The following is a 15345-nucleotide window of genomic DNA, read 5'->3' as shown; positions in this document are numbered from 1 at the left end:
CCTTATTCACTTCATTAGCTTTTACTCTCAAGGATGATGCTTCCCAACTAAAGCTACATCTCCAATCTGGCATGCCTGTAACTCTAGCTACTTAGGAGTCTGAGACATGGGAGATTGTAGTTTGAAGCTCCATAAAGTAGAAAAGTCTGTAAGATTCTATCTCCAATTAATCAGAAAAAATAATGAGTCCAGAGGCCTGTCTCAGTAATTTTTCTGAGGTAACCTTTAGTCAGTCCTTCCTTACATTTCTCAGTGCTTATGTAACATACGGAGTCATATAGCTACAAAATATACTCAACCTTTAGACACATATGAGCATACATATATTTTCATAATATGTACATCAAGAGAAAATATACATGTTTTTGTTTCTATGATCAGTCCACACATCTCCTAGAAGGTGGTGAGTTCATCTTGCACCCATTGCTGTGCATATGGTATTACTCTAGAAAGACGAAATAGTAGAAAGAGGCAGCATATGTACCACATAAGTATCAGAATATCTTTCTTGTTGTAGGACTCTAGGTATGTACACATGCACTGTGTACATATATTAAACTCATTTACTTGCACTGTTTGACAAGTGTTAGACAGCTGGCCCTGTTTTTAGCAGTTACTTTGAACGAATATAATGGGTTCCCTAAGTTGTGTTAGAATGCAGTGCTAGACTCTGAAAACATTAAGGATGGAATAGGAGAAACCCTAGGTCACCTTGGCATAAGCTGAAATTTTCTTTTCTTTTTTTTTCACTTTGACAGATTTATTCATTTTAAATTTGTTTTAAAAGCATTCACGTTAATTAGTTCCATAGGGTATTTGGGGGTTTTGGGTTTACTTTTCAGATTGATTTTTGGTGCTATACAGACTGACATTTTGTTTGGTGCAGCATATGCACTGAAAGATCTGCTCACCAGATTTGCCATTTCACTTGCTGAAATGATGAGAAGGGACAATAGAAACCTAGAGTTACATCTCTTCACAGAGACCGACTCTTTTGACTGTTTGAAAAAAAAAGGCTTATCTCTGTAGCTAGTTTGAAATAAAACTCAATTTTTTGAAAAGGAGTTTTAGTTCCCTATTTCTAAGGAATGTAACTATTTTCATTAGCTGGGATGTTTGCCAAATTTTAAAAACAACTTCTAAAGCGTTTGTAGTAAGCAGCTAAAAACAAAACAAAAAAGTTAGTTGCTTCCCAGAGTTTGTATAATGCCATTATCTAACTGGAACAAAGACTATTTCCTTTAATAAGCTAGTATTAATGAATGAATCTCCATGCTCTGCAGATTTCTATTGTCCCTAGTCAAAGGAATGAGGATCAGTGAAATGCTACAATTAATCCACATCCTTCTGCAATCTTCCTACAGTGGAAGAGAGGCGAGGAAACACCCCTGCAGGAAAAATAAACCTCAGAGATTGGTTTAAGACCAAAAAACACACCACTAGGACATTCACCACTTAATCTTACACAGGCAGGTCAAAATTTTAATATAAATTACTTTTGCCAACACATAGCTTATGCATTCTTTGTTCCTTTCTTTGGAGGATTCTCAAATTGATATCTAAAGACTTACATATGATATATAACTGTTATATGGTCTTATGACTAAGAAAATTTCTCTGGTAACCAAAGCTGATGCCATATATGGTAGTGTTCTTGGCATATACTCTATACGCCTCAGACCACTTCTACATTCTTTCTATTCAGCTAATTATAGCTTAGTAGCCACTGGTAAAGGATTGTGAAGACCCTGTCATTTCTACAGAATAGAAAGGCAAGGCTAGTTACTGCAATTCAGCCAAATAAAAAGAAAAGATAAAAGATTAATAAACCACTCCCTTGAAAAGGAGAGGTACTGCACCTTTGCAAAATTGAACGGGCTCACTGCAGCTGAGCAACAGAATCACCACTGAAGCAAGAAAATAAGTTGGTCTATACAGGAATTGTACATGATTTGAAAATGCAAAAGTTATAGCGATCAACTAATAGCTGCAACCTTAATTTCCATTGCTGCCTCAGAGTTGAAACTTAAACAGTTTCTGCAAGCCTAATGCTAGCTTCTCATCTCCTTTACTAAAACTAGGAATTTGTTCTCCGCAGCAAGGAAACAAAACACTCAAAACACATAGGTAAATACAGCAAGACATTATTGAAAACAGCTGCCTTGTGGTACAAAATGCAGTACAAGTATACGGATGTCATTAAAACATCAAAAATACTATTGCTCCCATACAATTTAGTAAACATTCTTGGCAAAGGAGAAAATTTGAAAAGAAAAGCTATAAAAATGTTTAAAAATTCTACTGTGAATGATGTGAGTAGAGAAATAGTCTGAAAAGGGCACCAATGTTTGTGACTCTTCTATTTCTTTGAACCTAAGATCAACATTATTCTGAGTCATAGTCTAGTTTTTTTTAAAAAGGCCTAATTTTATATACATAAGTATCTCCCTCCCTCTCAGCCACAAATACATGAAAATGACCGTTTTGTATATTACTTATTTCCCAATAAATAGAAAACGATTGTATAGATTGAATACCAAAATAAGATAATAAAAAGGATATGCAATAAATTAAAAAGGCAGCTCAAATAAAGGGCAGGCATGCAGTTAAAAAATACTAAGATTGTGGAGATGGGGTTACTTGCCTCCTGGTTGAGAAGGTGTCACACAAAGAATACCTGAAAACTTTGGAAAGAACCTTAGCTCCCATTCAATTCAAAGTTTCCTAGGCCTGTGACATTTCTAGAAATACCTTTTGATGGGGTGGGATTAACTTGATTAATAAAAATCATTTCTACTGAAAATCCACTTAAAATATAGAAGAGGTGATCCATGAAAACCCCAACTTTTATTCTTGAAAGACAGCTGGATAAACTGGCCAATCCCAGTATGTTGCAATTTCAAGATGGTATAAAAATGCTTCCAGGATATAGTCAGCATATTCACGTTCACATCAATTCCATTCACAGATGGATTTCAGCTTCCACCGGGTGCACTGCTTTAATCATTCATCCATCATTTGCCAACTTTGATTGTGAGGTACTAATAAGATGGATCAATTTCTTAAAAATTTGTTTTAAAGAATAAATGATGCTGTAATTCTGAACCTGATGATCTTTACTATTTGAACAAATCCACAGATTAAACTGAAGGTGAATTAAGACTTCAGTTTTAGTTATTTCCAACTTCTCTGTGAGGATGCATATTCCATTAAAGCTCAGGCTTGTAGCCATACTTTCCCTTTTGCAGAAAATCATCGTTTTACAGTTAAAAATGCAGCCAATCAGTGGCTGTAACAGACAAATTAGCCATAATTCACTTGCTCATATGCTAGAGCCATGGGATCTAGCTCTCATTCACACCAATGCCACTTCTTGGTAATGACCTCCACCTTTAGAGATCAAGGGAAGAACTTTAGTGAGCAGCAACCCATCCACTCAACGAGTTTGCCTTGTGCTTTATGCCTGACGTATTGTGCCTACCTCAGCAACCCCCAATGTAAAACTGCTTTTATTTTTTGAAAAAAAATTCCTTTTGCCCAACTTTTAAACTATTTTAGTAATGAATTCTCTAGTTCAAGCATTGGCTTTTGAATTTTTGCATCCCGGAAAACAATTCTGCAAAGAAAAGACATGGGGCCAGGTTCCATGCAAAATCATTTAAAAAAATCCAATTTGTTTTGATTCACTGATGGCTTCTTGAATTCTTTTTTGCCTTGTCCATGATTGTGTAAAGTTGCATTCCTTTTCATAAACCTGGACTCTCAGTACTGGGTAACTGCAAAGGTCTCTCTGTCTCAAGAATTTCCGTGAAGATCTCGATCCAAAAGGCTGATTAGAATAAAGGTGAAGGATAGACACTGCAACGGCGGCTCGGCCTGGAGAGATACTTTAGATTTACCCAGGTACAACACAAATTCAACTGTTATACACAGATGGATCTGGGTAAGTCAGATGTGTTTAGGGGCCCAGACTGAAATCTATCCCCTTCAGGATTATCTAGATGAGCTTAGGAACCTCGGGTGGGAAATAGAAGCTGAGACACTTGCAGGTGAGGAGATGCTGTTGTCCTCTGCAGGTTGCTGTCAATTTCTGGAACTTTACTGCTTTACTCACTGTTCAAGACTGTTGTCTTATGGTTATTTCTCTTAACTATATTATTTTTTTTTAATTTTGTTGTTTTTTTTTTTTTCTCCCTTGGTGGCCTCCCGGGCTCCCTCTCCACTAGCTCACAGGGGAATGAGCAAGAATGGGAACTAGCCAGGGGGATGGGGGGTGGGGGGCGCGGGTAACAAGGTGGGGGAGGCCAGGGGGGAAAGCTGCCATTTCAATCCTCATCCACCTCCTCGCCTTAGGACTCCTCACCACCGCCCCCCAGCATGACACTTGTAAAGCTTATCCCTCTGCCGCTCCTAGATTTCTTTCATCTCATCCGCATACCGGCAGAAGGCGCCACCAAACTTGTCCCAGGCCTTGAAGGGCATGGTGATGGCATTGCCGTAGGACGGCTTCACCTCACTCACACAGTAGAAAAACTCCGTACTTGTTGCAGCCCACATCGAAGAAGAAATGTTTGGAGTCCACCGTAATAGAGGTGCCCTCCGGGAGTTCCCCGTACAGCCACCACCCCCCCCCCCCCCCCCCCCCCGCCACCGGCACCGACTCTTGGGCCTCCGGCCAGCTCGTGGTCTTCGCCTCCGTAGTCATCGAGGAGCTTGGCGAGCGTGTCGGAATTCGATGAGACCTTGCGCAGGCAGCACGATGGTCTGGCTGCTCTGGAGGCCGCCAGGCCCTGGGCCTGCGCCAAAGCCGCCGCCGCGGTTGATGGTCTGGCGGATGTGCAGGAAGGGGCCGCGCTGGTTCTCCTTGAGATCCAGGTAGTACTTGCAGTTCTCACGCACCAGGAACTCGCTCTTGAGGTGCGCCGGCCTGCCGCCCTCCTCAGCGCCCGCTGCCAGCTGCTCGGGGCTGCTGGGGCCCAGCTGCGCGTAGTGATCGATGAAGTCGCCCAGCGAGTCACGGAAATTGGCCGCCACCACAATCGACAGCGTGAGGCGGCTCTTGGAGACACCCGTGCCCACCTCTGCGATCTTCAGGAAACCGCCCTTGGCGTTCTGCTTCACATCCAGGTAGAAGCGCTTGTTCTGGATGTCCATCCGCTTCGAGGCCAGCTCCTGCTTCTCCTGCTGGCCGCCACCGCTGCCGCCACCGCTGCCGCCACCGCCGCCGCCACCGCTGCCGCCACCGCCACCGCTGCCGCCACCACCGCCGCCGTGCTAGCTGCCGCTGTTGCTGTCCACCATCTTCTTGGCTACTGCCTTGCAGCTGCCCACTGTGCTCGCGCCCCCGCCCTCTGCCCTGCGGCTCGCGCTCCCTGGCCCCCCAGCCTTGCCTGCCGGCTTCTCACGCGCTCCCACTGCTCATTGCCCAAGGAGAATTCTTGTGTGCTGGGCCAGTGGCTGTTACTGAGCTGGGGTACTGTACCCAAGTGGGCTTCCAGGTGCTCGCCAATGGTGACAAGGAGACTGTGGCCTGTCATCATAGGGCACCACCACCATTGGGTGACCACCTTCCAGGCTGCCTTTGCTGACCGTGATGACCAAAAGGCTGCCATACTTGCTGCCAGTGGTGAATAAGCCCATTTTATAGAGAGGAATTACTATTCTTAAGTGCGAAGACTGGCATTGGTTGAAGGTCACACGGCTGGAATGTATGGATTTGTACTCTGCTCATGCGACTTTAAATTGAGTCTCAGAATTGAGCACCATCCACTGCAGGGCTGGTTGGAGCAACAGCTGGTCGGGTTCCTCCCTCAGGATCTCTGACTCAGTGTGTGTCTGTAAAACCCACTCTTACCTTTCACCTTCTACCTTGGGTAGCCTACATCAGGGTCTTTGGTTGTGTGCCAGGCTGTGCCTGCTGCCTGCTGCCTGCTTGCAGGTTGGCCTGCTCTGCAGCCAGCAAAAGCTGAAAGTGTTTCATGTACCATGCACACCAGAGACTCTAATGCATCTATGCCAACATCCTGAGGGCCACTGCCCAGCAGAGAGCACAGCTGAGCCTCAGAGACCTAGAAAACCTCTCTTGGAATGCTGGCTCTGTTCCCTCTTCCTTTTTGTCACACTGTCAAAAAACCTATATGTGCTAGACCAAGGAGTGGGTGGCTAGGCCAGTCCCTAATGGGACTTTGTTGCTGTACATGAGCACTTCTACCTGCCACATCCTGGGCTTGCAACCCACTGGTATAAGTGCTAGATAATCAGGCCACCACTTCACACTTCAGGATAAAAGAAGCTCACTTGAGGTCTTGGTGCAAAGTCTACATGTTCAGGGCTTGTGTTACTAGCCACGTCCTCACTAGGGGATCAATAGTGTACTCTCTGGGGCTTCTTCCTCTCTGGGAATGACCAGGCCTTGCTTTATTCACAGGAGTGGCATCTTAGGCAGATCCAGGAGATGCGCAGCATGGATGTATGCCTGACTTTCATGTAGAGACTTAGATGACTGAGCCAGCCATGGATGGACAGGGAAATGCTTCTGCATCCAAGTTGCCTTGATGAATTCTTACTTAGAAGATGACCTGGCTCTAAGCAGATCTCAAGGGGAAAACAAGAGTAGATGGGCTGGGCCACATCTATAATTCTAGTACTTAGGTGGAAGAGACAGGTAGAGAGCAGCTGGAGGCCAGGATTTAACTTCATAGTGAGATTGTCTCAAAAGAAAGCCAATGACTGAGGAGGTAGACCAGTGGTTAAAGCAGGTTTCTACTGTGTGAAAGTGTCTGAGTTCAATTCCCAGCATTCTGAGGACAGCATAGACACAAGCTCTGTTTCCTGACCTCCTTTCAGAGGTAAAGGACCTAGCCACTTGATCAAGGTGCTTTACAATGAGAAAGACACCAATAGTACCTCAGTCTTGCACTGCCATTGAGCCTTTTTAATCTTTCTGTCCACTGATATGGACCAAGTCATGACTTCTGTTTCCCCACCACTATGTCAGGGGACCCTTCCCTGTCTGTTCCTTCTCAGAAGGAACACAAGCCATGCTTCTCAGGTAGAACCAGAGTATTTTTGGCAGTTCCTTGGACCTGTTAGTCAGGCCGTGGACCTCAAGGAATCTGCTGTTCAAATGTGTGCCCAGGACCAGCTCTGTCGGGACGATGGAGGACACCTAGTGGAGGAACTGCCTCAGTCGATGTGGATGTGTAGGGACTGACAAAGCCACAGCTGAGGACAGAGATGGGGCTAGGGTCGCAAGGCTCCTTCCCCATTTGCACTTATCTCTGGATTACACCCAGCCATGTCCTCTGCTGCTCTGATACTGGAGATCGCTAGCAATAGGGGATCACACTGTGCATCTGTGGATTCTGATCTATGCCAAAGCATAGCCATTGGGAGTTGGTAAGGATTGCTGAAGAATGTCCTCTGGAGTTGGGGGGGGGGGCTTTCATGTGATGTGTGTTGGCACAGGCGAGGACAGTTCATAGGGAGTGCTGCCAAATCCCTCTTGAGGACTTCCTGCTTACCTGTGATCCTGCCCATGGTTACAGCTGGACTTGAGGTGGTTAGGTTGTGAGCTGACAGATCAGAGACCTTCTCTAAACAGAGCCCTGAGTTATCTGGAGGGACGACTTGGCCCTGTCTGATGGCCTGGTAGCTGCTACCCAGCTCTGGCTCTTTTGGCTTAGTGGGTGTGGAGGCCATGGTGCAGGTGAGGAAGGTCCTTTCCTTCTGGCAGCCCAAGGAGGAGATGTGGTTTGTCCCTACCTCTGGGCATTGCATTTTTGTCTTATAAGCTTAAATGTCTCTGGTCCTGGAGGAGCTCAGAGTCCAGAAGCAGAGAAATGACAAAGTAAGTCCTGACAAACTTGCTTGTTACTAGTGGCAAAAGGTAGCCCAAGGTGTAGGCTGTCAGGCATTCTGGACCTCAGACATGCAATTATTCTAGTCCAATGCCATCAAGACCTGCCCTGCAGGCAGAACACTTATGTCATGGGAAGATATGGTGTAGTAAATGCCAGGTGGGTTTGCCATGGAGATGCTCTCCAGGGTCAGACTCTTGAGTGGGGGTGGGCAACTTCACCTACCCCTACCAAGTGCTGAAGGGCATTCTTTCCACTAGGAAATAGCATTTTGTCATTAGTGGGAAGGGAGTTTGGGGGACAGATTGCATAAGCAGGGTACAAGCAAGATAGCTGGTAGCGAGTGGTGAAAGCTGCACTGCAGAATGAGGAACAGGAGGATGTAAACAGTTTACAAGGAGCCTTGAGTAGGTTGAGGTTTAAGTGAGCTCAGTGGGCGAGACCAAAGGCAGAGAGATTAGTGTTCAAGGCTAAGACTGAAAGGGGTTTTGAGAATCGTGAGGGCCCTGAGGTTGAGGTAGCAGAGGTAGGATTGGGCTTGGCTGTATGGGGTTGTGGATGCAGGAGCATGAGGGTTGGGACATGAGGGAGTGGTGGCATTCTGGCCTGTGAACATGGCATGAGTGAAGAGGGAAGGTACAGGGAAAGGACGTCTGAGGGCTCACTGGAGTCTGGGGCTAGGCCCTTGTATTGGGCCACTGAACCAGATGTGCTCGTAGTCTCTGAGTGATGCCTACACCCTTGGGAAGCAGACACACAGAAGATGAGCCTTTTCCAGGTTGCACCTACATACATTCAGGCATTTGATCTGTGTAGAGATCTGTGGTCCCATTGTGTGTGGTCAGGTTGAATTGGCCCAGGTCACTAGACAGGAATATAGACATCCTTTGCCCATAGGTCAGCTCTGAGGACCAGCAGAGTGGCAGAAGCACAACTGGAAGCTCGGTCCATGGAAAATCCGCACTATCCTTATCCTCCTTTTCCAAAGCCTGAGGTATCAGACACAGCAGGACAAGGCACTGCTGTCAAGGTACATAGGATATGATCTCTCAGTGGTAGCTTTTGAGAGTGTGAAATTGAGTTAAGCTGGGCAGTAATCTTTATCGACAAGAATCAAGGTTTCATTTTAGACACAGTATAGGAGGCATTAGCTGGTGAGTTACTGCTCCCATCGCTCAGCTCCATGGAAGTTTGTACTGGCCAGCCCAGTACTGTGAGTCCCATACAGGCCCATCATCCTTCCCCCTCTGGGACAGGTGGGAGGCCTCATAGGGACAGACAGCAAAAGACAGGGTCCTTGCTGTCCCAGAGCCTTCACTTGGATTAGCTTGTCACTTGACACTGGGAGGCAATTCTGGCCTCACTGTCATCTCTCATCCCACATGCCCACAAGCATGCCATGCCAACCTACCATCAACAATACAAGTCTATGGGCTCTGTTGCTGTCAGGGAAGGTGCCAGGCCCATCTGCATCCACGGGGACACAAACAGCCCCAACAGCAGCCACCCCATTCCCCTCCCTCCCACCCTCATTCTCCTTACTGCCCACATGCCGCCCCGGTCTTTTCAGACTTGTGCACAGGAGTTGACCCCGGCTGGCAAACATCAGCTGACCCTCCACCTGCCTCAGTGTGACCACTAGGCACCTGCGTTGGTCACTCACTTGGGTGAGTGTGTGTGCACACTTGTTCCCACACAACACACTAACACTGGGTCGGGCTTAGACACAGTCACACAGAGCTTTCTCTGCAATTACCACAATGCCCTAGGCTCCTTCCTTCCCCAGACATCCTTGAAAATGAGATCACTGAAAAGGGCCCTGTGCCAATGTAATCCTGGCCCTGTCTCCATGCCCACTATCCAACACTCCCCCAGTTTAGACACTCATCACAGGAGAAAGAAGCTTGATGCCCACATGTGAAATGAGGTATCACAAGAGCTGCCTCTACCCATCTGCATTTCACTTGGCATGCTTTGGCTGAATTCTGACATTTCCCCTCCTAGCCAGTCCCAGGCCCAATACTGCCTCTCAGCTCTGTTGCCAGGGGCCGAACACCTTCCTCACCTTTTGTAGGCTTTCACACGTGTATGTGTGTGTGTGTGTGTGTGTTTATCCCATGATCCTCCTCAGTTCCCCTTTCTAAAAGTGGTAGAGTTTTTCTGAGCTCCTGCCAGCAAGCCTCCAGGGAAATGGGTCTTACTTTGCCAAGACATTCTGCCCATACCTGGAGAGAAAATGGGATGATGGTGCTCATGATTATGGAGGACATGTACACCATATGGACAGTAACAAAGGGTACTTGTTGCAGATGCCCAGGGGGTATCCACAACCCTTTTGGCCCCATGGAGGCACGGTGCTCCAGCAAACAGGCCCTGTGAGTGACCAAGTGATCCTTGTCCTGCAAGGCTCTCACTGATTTGGTCAGCTGGAACACATCCAGGTCTCACCCAAGTGGACATGTAGGTCTTTGCAGAACCAGCTTTCACTCCTCTTCACCCCTTCACTGGCCTCTCTGTCATCTCTCCTCTTACAAGCCCCCAGGTGCACCCACTCACTCAAATTCCAGCCATCAACCCTGCAAGTCTGTGGGACTTGAAGCTGCCTGGGAAGGTGCCAGGCCCACAAACTACCATGTAACCACAAATAGCCTCAACAGTTACCACACAGCATTTTCCATCCCCTCCCAACCAATGCTTCTTTCTGGCTTTATGCCACTCCCTGTCTTTTCAGACCTAGCAGTTATATAAACACATGCAAGGAAGGGCTGGCTGCATCTTCCTGTATGAGGCTCTCCCATGGAGTTCCTAGTCTCTGTCCTCCCATATCAGTGGAAACATCTGGAGGTGAGGCTGCAGGTGAAGGCGACTGGCTTGGTGCTGTTCCTTCCAAAGAAGGGATAGCCAGCCTTAGGTACAAACACACACACACACACACACACACACACACACACACACACACACACACACACACACACACACACACACAGGTGAAAGCCATTCAAGGGCAGAATACTGTCTGTTGTGTATGGCAGAGACACCAGAAGGAGAATGTGTGTGTGTGGAGGGAGGCAGCATAGTGGAAGGCCTGATGTGGATCCTTTGGGGACTGATCTCCTGAGCTCTGCCGGCACTGCTGTTAGCACTGGCTTGCACCATCTTCCAGCTCCACTGACACCAGAGCAACAGCCATCACCACAAATGCACTGACCACAAGCTTCTGCATGCAGGGAATCTTGCCTAAGGGTTCTTCAGACAGCTCCAGAACTAAGCCCCACCTTGCACCAGCCCCTGCCACACACCTGACTGCCCTCTTACTCATTAATTCTCTGCCTTCTTTCCCATATGACCTACTGTTTCCTTTCTTTCTACTGTTCTTATTGTTAATTTCAAGAAAAAACTGGTACACAATGACTTCTCTCTGGTGGAAAAAAGTTCCAATCCGTGGCCCCAAATCATGTTTGAGTTGGTGCAGCCCCTGGCACTGTCTACTAGGAAACACAATCCTTGAACAGTTACCCTTCAGAGGACGTCCCCACTCTTTGCCTCCTTGTTTTTGGCAGTCAAGAAGCCATCCACCTTCCTTATTCTGGATTCCTTACCTTTTTGCTGGTAGCCTGTTATCTGCCCATAATTGTAGGAGTAGTACCTCTGATTTAGGTCACAGGCCTCTGTGTCCCAACAGTAAATGGAACTCAGAACCGAACTCACAGGGCATCTTCCTAAGGTGGCAGGGAATTTTGGAGGACAGGAGTGCAAAGGAAAACACGGAGGGAAGGGCCTACTCCAGTTGTTGCCCAGTCCAATGCAAGGAGAACTACTCTGGAGGGTACATGTTGGGGAGACATCCTGGGGCCCAAAGTTCACATAAAGTGCTATCAGCAGTTCTGTCACACAGGGATTTATGAGGGGGAAAGAGGAAGGGAGAGCCTGTTTGTCTAAAGATATGGCCAGCCCATGTCTTATCTTCTGCTGATGACCTCACATGAACAGTTGGAACTAACACACACACAAGCCCCTACAAAACAACTAGCATGTGTGCAAACCAATGCACACAGTCTTCAGATAGCATTTCTGGCCAGCATCCTGGCAGGTAGGTTGGAAGAAGCTGCTGGCTAGCACTGAAGAGAATGTAGAATGTTGTAGACGGACCACTGGGAGAACTCTCCCTAGATGAATCTGTGCTAGCTTGGAGAACCCATCCAAGCTCTGAAGAAATAGGTCACTTGAATTAATAACAGCACCAATGCTGGGGTTTCCTGCCACAGGGACTTTTGCACAATTCATCAGGATATCTTGGCAAGACTACTTACTCCTAACAGCACTGGGAAGTCCAAGGGGTTAGAAGGCTCTAGAATGTCCTTGCAGGCAGCACCAATGTATATTTCCAGTCCATGGCTAGCAGGAAATAGTGTGTGAGGGAGGGGAACATTAGATTTTGGAAGGGAGGTGAGGGGGAAGCGGTTGGACAGTCCCAATCTCTGTCAGAGAGACTGCAAGAACCCTAGCAAAAACCTTCCTTTTACTCAACAAAACAGGTATGGATATTTCATTGTGGAAAGCACTGCATCTGGCTTAGACATTCACGTGTGAGCAGAAACAGAGCAAGGAACCTCTGGCACCACCAGACATAAACCTCTTGACCTCCCTGACTGAACCTGACTAACCTGACTGGTTCTGCTGTGGCATGAATTCTGCCAGCCATTGTTTTGCTCACCAATGGATGCCATCCTGCAATGTGCTCCTCATGGGCCTGCTTTCCTAGAGGAAGGTTCATCACATGCCATGTCTACCCTCTGCATTCTCAGTGAAAGACAGGTGGCTTCCTTCAGGGCACTGAAGCAAAGACAAGGTCTTTAATTAGAAAAAAGATAGAATTTCACAGGAATAAGAACAGGGGGATATTAAGAGTGACTTTAGTAAGGAGCCATAAATGTCTGTTCCACACCTATATATGCTCCACTCCCATACTGAGTTTTATCACAACATCTAACTCTGTCACATGCAATGTGACAGAGGCGTCCCAGGAAGGAAAGTCCTTCAGAGTATTACCTCCAATTAAACATAAAAAAACCAGAAGAAATGACATGTCTCAAGAGGTAGTCAGTGTCACCCTTCAGGACAAAACCTCCGTGACAGTTTCCTGGCCTTGAGTTTAAGCTGTACAACTGGCACTGAAATAATAATAGTAATAATTCTACAGAGATATGACAGATTTGTGGCCATTGGATAAGATGTCCACTCAAATCAGGTAATTGGGATAGTTAATATCTCTGAAAATATTTTTTGGTGGAGTCCTACTTTTCTTATCTTTGTGGCCAGGTGATCCTTGCTCTAAGTTGAGCAGTCCCATTACTATGTTGGTTTCCATTCTGTGGTTGCTGGTGGCAACTTCAGTCTGAAAGAATTACAGCCCTGCATGCCCCTGTGGAAAACATTGGAGACCATACGAAGCCTTTACCAGCTTGTTAGCATCAGACAAAGTGTTGGCACAATCATCATCTCATGCTGAACCAGACAGTCATGACGCAGAGAAGCCATGCTGCTGAAAGGAAAACCTCCCCTTCCTACTGCTTTAACTCATGCCAATGTGCACTTACTTTTCATAATGTCACCCATTCAATACTGCCATCCACATGCAATCACACTGTGCATGACTGTGAGGGACAGCACTGCAGGGACTGCTGATTTCACTGTATCTTGTTCCTTCGTTTTTCCTAGTACTACCCCAGCAAGGGGTAGGAAAACAACCACTGGGCCAAAGAGAAGCTGCACTTATAGGCTATTTTTCTAGAGTGGGTGTACCATTTGCACTCTGCTGCCATTAGATGAAATGTCTGAATCTCTCTGATCTTAACTAATATCACTATAACAAACATTGTTAGTGCAAATTTTTGTGAGGTCTGAGGTTACACCTCCAGTGTGCTTCAAATAGGTAATGGCATCCAAAACCCTGCCATGTGTTTGTCATCTATATTTGATGGTGGTCAAAGCTGACCGTACAAGTCTTTTGCTCACATTTCAGTTAGGTTGTATTTCTGTGTTCTGACCATGGAGTTGTGAGCCATGTTCCAGAACATTTTACCGGACTGCGCGAGGTGACAAAATCAGAAAAAGGTGAAGGTTGCTCAGAGTCTAAATTTTTCAAGGACAAAGCTGAGATTCAAACATGGGCAGTGCGTGCTTAGACACCATCGTGAGCAGTTGCTCACCACAATCATCACTGTGGGCACAGATGGACAACCATTCAGAGGCACAGGTACCTCCTAGCATTATTAATTATGGGTACCTGTGACTGGTCTAGCTGATCTGAGGACAGCTAAGGAATACTTTAACTCACACACTAATGGGCTAATAAAAGTGACAATGTTTCATTATGCTACAAGGTACTTTATACTCTGGATTCAATACTTTGGACAAGGAGCACTAAATTGTGACTGTATCACTTTTTGGGAGGCAGCAGGGGAAGCAAGTGAACAATCTCTGAAATGTGAAAGGTCATGAGCTACCACCTCCTATCCACATCCTAAGGCCCCTTTGCTAGACAAGAATGCATCTCCTCCCTAAAAGCATCCCCAGAAGAATGGCCCAGTATGGACCTAAGGAGGTTCTGTAAGCATCCAAAGAAAACCAGGTTTCAAGTGACTCAGTGGCAACAATAGATTTGCCAACCAACTGCCACCATTAGGAGGTCAGAGTGAGTTTACTTTGTGGCTTGGGTAGTAGGAATTGGAGGCTGACTTGATGGGACTTCTGAAGAACCCTGCAGGGTTAAATAAAGTGGCCAAGCAGATTGACACGCCACAGTACCTGTGCCCACATCACTCAGTAGCTTATCACTAGGTGGTTCTACAGACTACTTGACAGTGCACAGAGGAAGGCTGCATAGCCAAGTGCTCAGGATACACTGACCAAAGGTTATTGCTGAGGAACAGAAATGAGCAGAACAGGCTCAGCTCCTCAGTAACCTGGACTCTCCCATTGGGTGAAGCACAAAAACTCTGAAGACATACAGGCCTGTGTTCAAGTCCTATTTCTAACACATTGGAGCAGATTAAGCCAGAGCTCAAGTTCTTCTGGTACAAAGCTGTGATAATATCCTTGTCTGTTAGGGAGAAGTCACATGTTGCTTGTTATACTCCAAGCTCAGTGGTAAAGGAAGCACATGTCCACAGACACAGATAGCTCTCATTCACTCATTGCCAATCTGGACACAGGTGACAATGCTGAACCCCAGAACCCAGACTGGTCATAAGAGGCCCTAATCCCTTCACCAACTTGGCAAAGTGAGACCTGTATTTCCAGCAAAGCAGAGGAACCACAAATTGCAGAGTCTCTGGAATTCCAGCACAAACTTCTTAATCCTGGTTCTTCACAATCTCTATAAGCGTAGTGCCCATCCCTCATGGTCACTATGTTGACTGAGTGTGGCTGAAGGCTCAGCCAATGCCAGAGGTAAAGGCAGCTTTCGGGGTATGCACAGGGTGCC

At 46.5% G+C, this 15345-nt stretch overlaps 1 pseudogene; it reads right to left on the bottom strand.

Annotated features, from left to right (window-relative positions):
* Positions 1-4359: 4359 nt before the first annotated feature.
* LOC138822790 (transcriptional regulator protein Pur-beta-like) lies at positions 4360-5301 on the bottom strand (annotated as a pseudogene).
* Between the last annotated feature and the right edge of the window lie 10044 nt (positions 5302-15345).

This window comes from Dipodomys merriami, unplaced genomic scaffold, assembly GCF_024711535.1.
Source record: "Dipodomys merriami isolate MVZ:Mamm:240054 unplaced genomic scaffold, mDipMer1.0.p SCAF_1153, whole genome shotgun sequence".
Taxonomy (NCBI): Eukaryota; Metazoa; Chordata; class Mammalia; order Rodentia; family Heteromyidae; genus Dipodomys; species Dipodomys merriami.
Note: the sequence above shows the minus strand (reverse complement) of the source record. Positions and strands in the feature narration are given on the sequence as shown.